This window comes from Photinus pyralis, unplaced genomic scaffold (assembly GCF_008802855.1).
Source record: "Photinus pyralis isolate 1611_PpyrPB1 unplaced genomic scaffold, Ppyr1.3 Ppyr1.4_LG2, whole genome shotgun sequence".
NCBI lineage: Eukaryota > Metazoa > Arthropoda > Insecta > Coleoptera > Lampyridae > Photinus > Photinus pyralis.
This window is the reverse complement of record NW_022170403.1, coordinates 22,698,229-22,710,399: the sequence shown is the minus strand read 5'-3', so window position 1 is coordinate 22,710,399 and position 12,171 is coordinate 22,698,229.

Here is a 12,171-nt window from a genome sequence, read left to right as displayed (position 1 = left end):
TATTGAAGGGGCGTCGATCCTGCTTAGGAGGTTGGCGACAGGGGTGTACACCTTTAAGTTGTCCAAAAAATGTTTCCTTACGAGTCATTCGGTCTGTTTCGTTTTCGATCTCCCACCCTGTATGTACCTATTTGAAAATTTCATTTAGAGATGTGTTATACCTATTCAAAGTGACCACTCCGATCTGGTACCAATAGATTTTAGTCAGACATATTTGTAAAATGTCATTTATTTATTTATTTTATTTATTTATTGTCCCTCTTGTTCTAGGCCCTCAACGGGCTTATGTCCAATTACAGAGTCACCCGCATAATGCCCCTGCAGAAAGTCTTAAGTTGTTCTATACTACTGCGGTATTTACCTTACGAATTAGGGAAACTGCAGGAAAACCTAATTCGGAGTAGCCGGCAGACTGCTCGAAACTGATCTAAGATAATTTCTATCTGTGCCACAAATGAAAAATTTCTACCGCAGCCCAGGTTCACACCCGACCTCCGGTTTTGTAGTCGGTCTACCACTGAGCTACAAAGCCAAGCAAACGTATCGCATATTGTAAACGTCACATTAATGTGCGCATGCGCAGGATATACAATATCAACTGTCTTATTTATCGAGATATCTTTTTGAAATATTAATCACAGATGCTTCTCTTAAATGCAAACATATCTGATATTAGATGTGCGCAGTCAGTGCCAACTTCCTTATTTAGGAAGATATTTCTTTGAAATTTTAACCATATTATGCCTCTAGTAAAGAAAAACAGCGCACATAACTATGGCCTTTTGGTATGTATTGATCAATTTATGGAAAATGCGCTGAAGTTTGCAATTAAGATTTAGTTTCATCTATGAACCTTCAAGTAGACTTGCGCCAGAACTTTGCGCGAGAATCTAATAAAATTAATCGTATTTTGAAACATGAAACTTTTCTGTTTGTCGTTAATAAAGGGTTCGAATTAACGCACGACGCCTGAAATTGCACAAATAATTTTTTTTACAAACACATAAGACAAATAAAGAAAAATCACTGTCGTGTTACAATGTTTACAACAAATTCGCAATTACCTACCAAATAAGACTTACAACTACTTACAGTTTTCTTTCTCGAGACAAAAATATCCAAATAAGGTTCGTCCATCCTAATTAAACTAACTGAAACGCCAGACACCTGAAGAACTGTTAAGCGCACAAGGTATTGTTGAACTGCTTCCTTCATCGGATTTAAATTCGATAAAAATTTTATCCTTGTACTTGGCAAGGCATAGCTCTCATCAACTCCAAAAAATGCCGTCCAACGTTCCCACTAATTAACTCCAACTGCTTGTAAAAGACGCTGTCCAACGAACACAGCGCATAAAAAATCCAAATCGGCCTTTAACTGACAACAAAATTGGAACTTGAATCACAACTCAAAACGGAATCGGCCACAAACTGGGAGAGTAAGAAATTTGTTCTTGTCTAATTTAACATTTCTACCTCAAAATACATTTTTACTGATTCAAATAACCATGTTATCTCTAAACAACTACTTTTATTTCTCACAAATAAAAGAAAAACTTAATAAAACAACTCAAAACTGTCACGTACGCCTTAATAAGCACTTGATAACAGGTAAACATTTAGTTATATTATGTTATTTAATGGTATCCAGATTTTACCTTGTCCTGTCGCCTATAATTCTCTGTAACTGTGCCAATAAACTTATAATAATAATAATATAGTATTTTGTTAAATCCAAGATTTTCACTCTTTTCACACCCAAGTCCACAATATTTCAATACTGAAATCTAAAGTCAATTTGTAATCAATTACTGCATAGTGTTGAAAATGCGAATTTCAATCACTCCTTGAGATACTGTTCCATCACATTATGCTTTTTCCAAAAATTTATAGAGTGGAATCTTTTGTGAACAACATATTGCGTAAATTCCGCTGAAGGGCTGACGGATTTGCAATGCCACTTTCTATACGCACATCCATCCCCATTCATGATATTGGCGCTGTCTTCTTACCATTTATCATAATCAAGACTTTTTTGTGTACTGCAGTTCACCATGAGACTTCTGCATTATTTTCCAATCATTCTTAGTTCTATCGAACGGTTTGATGCTGTATGTTCTCAACCCTTTCCTGTAACCTTAATTTCCAAAAAATCTTACACTAGACGCATGTTCACTTTTTTTGCCCTTTTCGCCAGATTTATTTTGTTTTCCCCCAATATAACCTGAAATTGACTGGTAAAATATTGCTAATAAATATTATATTTAATAAAAACTGCATTCTCTAATCTTATACGTATTACCATTGTATGGTATTACTGTGAAACACTCAAAAAGGGTTGCGTTCATTAACAAATGTTGATTAGTGTTTTTATTCGTAGTAAATCAAGGTAATTCTGATATCTGAAACAATATTTTAACAGATAATTCCTAAGATTTTTAAAACACTATGATGATCGTATTTTAACTTAGAGTGTCCAGGTTTATCGAAATCATCATAAATTTGTTGCACATATTAGGTACTGACCTTTCAGCTATATCTTCTACCAGTAAACTTCAACGACCTATCTCTTTTTAGCGCATTTTTGCAAAAATTTTTTTTGTAAAAAGTAGCTTTTAATCTCACTTTGGCTGGCTGGCTGGCTGGCAGTAAATGCGCGCCCGTAGAAAAACGCTTGTAAAAAGACAAGGAGTGTACATGTAACTATCGGGGCCGTGTAATTAAGAACGTTAGGGATGGGGCTACAAGATTTGGAGTCGACGACATCTGGACGCCATCCCCGAGCGTATTATACTATCCTGGAGATTTTTCAGTTTTTATCTATCTTCTTCTACAGTTTTTCTCCGATTGTTTTCAAATTGGTGTCGTCAGGAAGATCTTGTCAACGCGCACAACTCCTGCGTGGCGGAATTTTGTTTTTTTTTTTCCTAGGGGCGAAATAAACCACCTTTTGCGCGACGCGCTTCGAGGTGTAGTCGACTTTGGGCGCCCAAAAGTTTCTTACAGCGCGAATCGCGGTCTCTCTTTCTCGTGTCACTAATAGAAGGTCGAGCTATGTGAAGTACCCAAAAGTTGAATACGATTTTATGCCGGGATTTTAGCGAAATCTACCAAAATGTGAATTACGAATGAACGGGACGTCGGGACTGTGTATCGACAAAGGGAATGTGGTAACCCCCGACGAGATCTTACTGATGGTGGAGTAGAAACTTCAAACGCGAATTGCGAGTGCACGGTAAGTGAGAAAATGGTACCGACAAAGTGAACGTGGTAGCTTTCGGCAAGATCTTATTGATGGTGGAGTCAATATTGGCTAATAAAACACTGATCTGCCACACAAAAATGCGCTGAAGTCCCTTCGATCTCACACGAGGACTTTGATCATTTTTTCAGTTTCTTTTTTTGGGAACAACTTTTTTTGGATATTGTAGGTAGGTATTTAATAACAGTAGAAAGGAAGGAAGTCAACGTTTACTCTGAAAGTGAATTGTGTTTTAGATGGGATTCGTTTCTAAAGATGCGACAATTGTTTTTCATATTCGTTTTCAGGTACATGCAGAAATGATTCAGTCAGTTTCAGATAGCAAAGAGAGTCCTGAAAATTAGACTGTCATGCAAAGAAGTAATTTGCGAAGATGTCACAGATTGGTTTTTATAGATAAATAAAATAATTAAATAAATTTGTTTCTTTTACCGTAGACTTTTTATAATGAAAGACACATACAGCATACAAATAAATCTGTCACGTAGAAAAAGATGGGAAGCCACAGACACGCAACTTTTTAGTAATTCAAATATATGAATAATTTGTATTTTCATTGTAGATGCTAATCCCACAAAATGTTAATTTCCATTCAACCCCCAAAGGTTCAACTTTACTTACTGAAGTGCGATATAATAATTGACAGATAAATTTTAATTATATTAGGTGATATTTCAGTTTACGTGTTAGTATTATGTATGCGTTTAATTAAGCGAACAAAATTGTGAAACATTAATTAATAGTGAACAAAAGTATCGTTTATCTAAAAGTTGAGCTTGTATTGTGTAACGAGCAATTAATTACATCGTGTGTGATATCAATAAATGTCATACGTATGATTTAAAGTTGCACGGGAAGTTAATTATGGCGCAAATTGAGGGGAATGAATTTTATGTCTATCAAGTTTGCAGTGTAATTGTCGCTTCTACATTTGAAATACTATTTATTATTTAATTAATTTCTTTTAAAACAATTTTTTTCTTAAATGCATGTAATGGGATAGTTCTCATTGCGCGAAACACAGCTAGGTACCTATATGTGTTCCAAATGGAACAATAATAATAATAATAATAATAATAATATTTATTATACCGTTATCCGTGTGGGTACACTTACGGTCGTCATTGGAAAAAAAAAATATTACAAACAAAATACAAAGATACATTCAGAGACTAACTAACAGAAGAGGATAACAGAGTACAATTTTACATATTATATCGCATAACAGTTTTTCATGAACTCTTCCTGACAATAAAAGGCATGTTTTGAAAGAAATGTTTTGAGGCGTGACTTAAGAGCTCCAATGGGCATAGATCTTATATTATTAGGAAGGCTGTTGTATAGAAGTTGAGATTGGTGGATTACACCATCCTGTGTTTTTGACAACCTGCACTACTGAGTTCGGAAGTTATGCTTAAGCCTAGTATCGTGATCGTGTACGTTACATTGTTTTTTTGCCATTGATAAGTTCTGCTTAGCATAACAAATTGCTTCGAAAATGAACATGCAAGGAAAGGAAAGAATGTTCAGTTCAATAAAAGCCTTCTTGCAATCCTCCCTGTATTTCAACCCAGCTATAATTCTGATGGCTCGGCGCTGCAATCTAAACATGCATCGCCAATGTGAAGTACGTCCCCATGCTAATATTGCGTATAAGAGGATGCTTTGGATGAGAGCATAGTATGCCGTTTTGACAATCCTTGTTGATGTACTATTCCGCAATCGTAACATTAAAAAAATAGCTGTATTAATTTTTTTTGTTAGATGATCACAGTGGTAATTAAAATTTAATTTGCTGTCTATCGTACACCCCAATAATGACATTTTATTGGTAACAAGGACCTCAATTCCTCTTTTCAGGGTTAGCGGCATGATCACTGTCTTATCCGTATTGAGCATCAGGTTATTATAAGTGCACCATTTTGTAACATGTTCAATGCTAAGTTGAATTTGACGTTTCGCATAGTTGATATCAGGGCTGCTACACATCAAAGTAGCGTCGTCAGCATACAGTATGCACCCAACATCAGCGGGTAGGGTCAAGGGCATGTCATTAATATAGGTAAGAAACAATATGGGGCCAAGGATTGACCCTTGCGGCACACCATGTTTTATTGGCAGTCTATCAGATAGGGAGTGGCCGTAACGTACGCATTGGTACCTATCGGTGACATATGATTTAACCAGCTGTGCACTGGTGTTGCCAAATTTGTAGGCTTCCTTGAGCTTGCTCAATAAGATTTTATGAGACACACAATCAAAAGCCTTGGAGAGATCCACAAAGGCAGCAACCATGTGACGACCATCCTCAAAACATTCTAGTGCATTGTTGATAAAGGTAATAACTGCATCTGAAGTGCTTTTTCCCTTCCTAAAACCATATTGATGCCGATAGAACAGATTGTGGATAACAAAATTAGTAGTCGCCAAATTAACGAGTAAATTGTTGAATTACAAAAAGTAGGTAACAGATATATATCGACATGCTTATATCGATATCGTTAGAAAGGTAATAAATTCCAACATTTCAGGCAATAAAGAAAACTTGGTAGTTCGATTTAAAAAAATCAAGTTACCTTTGATTGAAATTTAGAAAATTGACGGAATGATTTTAACTGGACTTTTTGAAGAAACCGACGAATTGCGGCTAAACGAGTCATTTTAGATATCATAATGTTACACTAAAATTGATCAAGGAATCGAAATATGTTCCATTAAAAAATGCAACTTTGATATAAATCACCCTGTATAACAATTGCAATTTTGTTGGAAATATTTTTAGGATGTAGCCTTAATGGTCCTCCAACATGCCCCTACAATGGATTTTAAATATGGGCGTTAGTAAACCCACAATCTTCCATCCAACACACTAATGGCCCACCTTCTATAGTTACACACGTAAAATATCATCCAAAAAATGGTTTACACATTACACTATATATAAAAGGGCAGACATGCAGTAGGCCTAGTTGTAAAATAAAACCTTTCATCATTTTCCGATAAACTCAATTAACGTGCAAACTATTACTATATGACACCAAGTCGACGAAATCAAATTTCATTCCTGCAAAAGAAAATTACATTTTCGCCAAATATTTTCAGAGAAGATGGATAAATTTATTCTTTGACGTCTCACGAGAAGATATTATATTCTTTTCTAAAAAACCACATTCATGCTCACGCACAATTTCGATAGAAAGTTAGCTTTGCCTGAGCCATTTTTCGCAACGCCGTGAATAAATGTGAAAGGATGCCAAAATCTGCAGTGGGAGAAGTTATATTAATTTCATGCGAGGAGGGCTTTGCATATTTTAATATGTTACAGGTAGACGCTGCAGTTTATATTCTATACAAGCCCGCTTTAATTGTTTTTATTGCCCTACCACCTGCATTGTTGTAATACTAAACGCATGTAAGAGCCCATTATATTTCGAGAGGCTTTTGAATGGCCCTTTAGAACATACACATGCATTTGTATTTTTCCTTTTTACTAATGAAGGCATTTTTGCAATATTAAGGGGTTGCGAGTGTGCAAAAGGGATTAAACGCTAAAATTTGATGAAATTTCAGAGCGCAATTTTTATGTTAAAATCTTCTCGACCATATTTAAATAACAAGCACTTCATTATTACCTTAACACACGAAATGTTACAATAAATCAAAATTATTACTTCTTAATTTTCCTTGGCGTTGATGAAATAGTATATTCTGATAATAATAAGCAAAAATAAATAAAAAGTGAGAATGGACATCCAAATATTTGCTTTTACAAAAGTTATAGCGATTTGATTGAAAGCTTTCAGGGGCGAAAATTAAAGCTGGAATCTTTGTTTTCCCTCAAATAAAAAGAAATATGAAGTGTGATATTTTCCCGCGGTTATTTAACAAAGAGGAGAAAAAATCCTGGAACAGTTTTTTAAGGCAATAGTCTATGGTTTCCCGTTTAATGTTTCCTGGGAAACCATAGAGCTGAACATTATGACGAGCTGAGAGGATTTGGTTTTGCATCATCGGGTATAGAATGTCTCTAAAGATGCACAGGTTACATTCTCATTTAGATCAATTTAAGGATAATATGGGGGCTTATTCGGAAGAACAGAACACTTTCATCAAAACATAATGGAATTTGGGCACGTTACCAAGGCCAGTACGCTGGAAGCATGATGTAAGATCACATTTGGGCGGTTAATAAGAAAAACTTCTGTTGAACATAACAGAAAAAGCAAAACTGTTCCATTTTTAAACATTTAGACTGTAAGACAAACAAATTATAAATGTAGAAACGTTACCTTTTACTAAATAATTCCTATGTAAATACAGATTTTAGGTATTTTTATTTATTTGGTTTTTTGCATTTTTTTCACACAAAATCAAATACAGAACCTTTTTTTGTTCTAATTCTTATTTGTGGCTATACAAGCAACAAAAATGAGGTACCTATATATTATGTCCCATGCGCAAAAATCCTTAGACCGGTGTTATTAACGAAGGAAAGACTGAAACATCGTGTTTGACGTAAAGGTCCCCGTTGTGAGGCGCTAAAGACGGGTACCCTGGATAGCAGTTGGGATCTTAGGGAAAAGACCGACCAATAAAATATTTCTCTCAAACTGATAGAAACGCGGTACAAATCACACAGTAAGAACTACGTAAAATAAGGGTCTAAGCAAGAAAATAAATGCAATAAAATGTAACTCATGAAAGTAATCTACACCAAAGAGTATACACCGTATACAGATAACCCACCATTACACTTAGGTAATGAGTCCGGTGTGAGAATGGAACCACAATATATTTCAGACACTCAGCATAATGAATCGTATCCATTCAAAGTTAGCTACCGCTACATGCAATTGAATAAATTCTCAAAACGTGTAGAAGCTATACTACAAGTTTTAGATGACCAACAACAAGATGCCAAGTTGTAATTCAGATTTAGATCGAATGTAAATAAATCAGTATTCCGTAAAATTGCAAATGGGTAGGTAAACACTTTGTATATGCCATTGTGACACAGATTTTAATACCAATTATTGCTGTAGGTCATTGCATTTTTAATGCTCGTTGAAGTCTTTTCCGTCATAGATTACAAAGTGTTTCTAGAATGTGAACAACATTATTTCTGGATGCTAGTGTGCACCACACACATTTTGGAATACATACGACTAAGTGGAAGTTCACTCCCCTTTACCTCAAAATCCATTTCGAGATTTAAAACTATGCCTAGGCTTTGCCTACTTACCTATACGTAGTTGTTATCTTTGTTTACATGGTTTGTAATTTTTTTTCCTCCCATTTCAAATCTACCATCATAATACATTTTGTCAGAGAGTTTGAGAGCTTATAACTCAGCGGTATACTTATTTAAGCAAGACGCTGAAATGTCTCTTGCAGATGCGAACACCAAGGAATCGCTTTAATTAGTTCGAGTCGAGTATGAAATGCGAATATCTACCGTCTCCCATTAATTAAACTAGAAAGACCGAAGGCGTTTGCATTTTTTCTTGTGTCATAATTACCAGACAAACGAAACTGAACGCGGTCGAATTAATTCCAGAGATTCATCGCGTTGCTACTAAATGGCGATGGAATTACAATTACTTTGTTATAAACATATTAAATGAGGGAATAGACTGGGTGAAAATTTTCTCAGAACAACAATTTTTTAAAAGAAGCTTTTTATGGTATCCAAAATTTATAAAAAGTTTGCTACCAATCTACGTATACTTGGTTTGTGGCCAGTGTACTCCACTTTTAGTGTTGAAAGACCTATCCATGGCTTTGATGGGTAGAACCTCAATACGTCTAAAAGCTTATATACTGAAACAGCAAAAAAGTTACATTTTCAAATTCCAAAGATGAAAAAAAATATTCGTGACCATTTTTAGTGGATATGTTAATTACTTTTGACTGGCTTAATGTGGATTAAATGTTAAATTTCATAAACTATCGAAGATTTACCTTGTTGCGACTATGGAGGATTCTTGGTAGAAGGTGTGCACTTTATCTAGAATTCTGAACTGCACCTCAACGGTTTTATAAGTCTTTCGATTCTAAGTTCCAAAAGAATAACCATTTCTTAGTAAAATTTTTGAATTCTGACAGGAGTTCCGAATGGCTCCTCGAGAGTTTTAAATGTTTCTCGATAGGGTTTTGACTGGCGGCTAAGACACGATTTTTACTTTTTGCACTAAACAAGACAAACACATTTGCTTGTGGAGGGTTTGTGACGTGTTTTTCAGGTTTAAATTTACATTTATTTAGTACCCTTTACGCCATCTGTATATTTCTTGTGCAAGTTCTCTCTATGTACTACAAACAGGTGCGACAAGCAGCCATTGGCTCCGCCCATCCGCCATTAAAGGGCAAGCTTGTATTGTTTAAACACGAAATTCAAATGTTTTCCTTAAAATCGATTAATGAGTCAATCCAAATACAAAACGCTAGCTAATAAAGAGTAAACGAAGAAAATTTACCTCTTAATGGCTGCCATATACCACGTGATTAGCTAGGCCAATACTATCTTTCCTTAATTTTCCACGTAGGTACATGTTCCCTGAAAAGGGATTTGTATTGGCTATTGTAATATTTTCTTTGGAGTTTTTCTCTTTGATGCAGTGGCTTATTCCATCGAATACGCTTTTGCGGATTTATATTTACAAGTGATTTACACCGCGAGGTCTGATGTACAATATGATGACGCAGGATTATTTTAACGTTGTTACATTTTATATGGTTTTGTATTCTTTTCTCTTAATTTTTTTTTTCCCCGTTTGGTTTGGTTCTTCTTTGCTTTTGTACCTGACTATCTCGACCTACATCGATAATTTGAATACATTTATTTTAACTATACACACAAATAAAGCAAATAATGACAGTTACGTTGAACCGAAAGAAAACCTAAACTTAAACTGCCTAAAAATTGTTATTAATTCTCACGCAAAATGACCGCGAGTTTTAGAATGCGTACGCCGCGCCGTTGGATTTAATTCGTACAAAGGAATATTGTCTTTTACCTTGAATGAAGTCTCTTGATCCGGCGAGAGTTTGCTGAACTTGGTTCGGTCGATGTCGAACCTTGGAATTTTCCTGGGACTCGCCAATTATTGCCTTCGTAGATGGCCACCTCCTGGTTGTTGGGAAATCTACCACCCTCAGTCAGTCTCCTTGGATAAATGGACTCCAGTAACTAGATTTGTATTAAAATCGTCCCTAATCTTTGGTGGAATTTTGAAAATAACGCTAGCGATGATACAATTCGTGTGCTTTAGCAGTTTGTCTTTTTTGATTTAGTAGTTCGTAAACCCTTTTAAAAATTGCGGGTTACTGCGATCTCACTTTTAGAAAACTTTCCGCTCCGATATTTTTACACGTGAAATGGTAACGCAATTTCTTCCGCGCTGAGGAATATTGTTAACTAAGTAGTAGACTGAATATGTACTCGCTTTTGTTTACACTTTTACTGGGTACTATTGCCCTAAAAAACAATAGTTTTAGGAGACTTTCAAATATTTCGCAATGTTGTAAATGGTGCGCTTTAAAATCCTAAGATTACCATGCGAGCTTCTCAACGACTTCAATTGCACTCCACACTGATAAAAATGTACCCTCTGCCTCCGGGCAAAGTAGATTCTCTCTATCCTAAATTTAAACTTACAACAAATTATACCTACGTTGACAAAACCTAATCTCCATTATATACAGTGGATTATAAAATTTTATAACTTTACGCCAAGGCCAAAAAGCATTATGTGTAAATGAAAATATTCACACCCATTACATTACATCCAAAAACCTGATCAAAAACGTACCACAATCTCGATTCACCGTAATAATTTTTATCTTTAAGTTTAGTGTTCTTCATAAATCACTAAAAATTTTAGCACTTTTGGTTTCTCGGAGGAAAGGTTTCTGATCGTCGGCTTCCACTTGGGGCGTTGCGTTTCAATGAATTATACCAGGTGCGGTAAGTTAACTGGCATGCTTCAAAGCGGTTACAAGAAATCCTGATGAAACTTAAAAAATCCTTCTTGAAAAATAACGTTTCATACCATGATATTCACTCACTCATTACTAGAGGGAGAACCCGGAGAAGAGAACAAAACATTATATACCGTGTGCCCTATTTATGTTTTAATGGTACAGAGACTTGCAGTTTTCGCGACCCTGTACCGCTTTTTTGTGAAACTTAATACCACAAGCAGAATCAATCTAGCTACGTTTGTTTCTGAGATACAGGGTGAAAACGAAAAGTTTGGCATTTTGAGACACTACAACCATATAAGATAGAAAAAAAATTATTGGACCACCATTTCTAAGTTTTGGCCCAAAATTAGTATTTTTTAAATTCAACACCCTGTATATCTTAAGTCAATTTTTTTAGTTTTTTTTCCTGATTACATTGATCTATCACAATCTGTATTTTTTTAATTTGAGACATGAACCAAAAATAACCATATTTTTTACGGTTTCTAAATAGTAGACCATGGATTCATGATGATTTTCTTTTGTTTAACGTATCCATTAAGACACTACGATCATTCAATAAAAGTGGCTGACGATAGAAGAATGTCATTTCAAAATTTTGCAAAATATGATAGTACAGTATGTAAAGTGACGGGGTATACAAGAGGGCAATTTTTTTTAAATATTGATTTATGAAAAAATGATCTAAGTGAAAGTATCTAACATAGGCTGTTTTTACCTTTTGTTCTCATATGGGTAGTAAGATATGATAACATCCCAAAAAGTCAAACTTTTCATTTGCACCCTGTATCTCAGAAACAAACGTACCTAGATTGATTGGGTTTGTGATATTAAAGGTCGCGAAAACCGCAAGACTATTTTTAAAAACAACTGCAGCCCCAACCAAAATGAGCATTGGCGACGTAAAGGGGGAGGGGGGGGGGC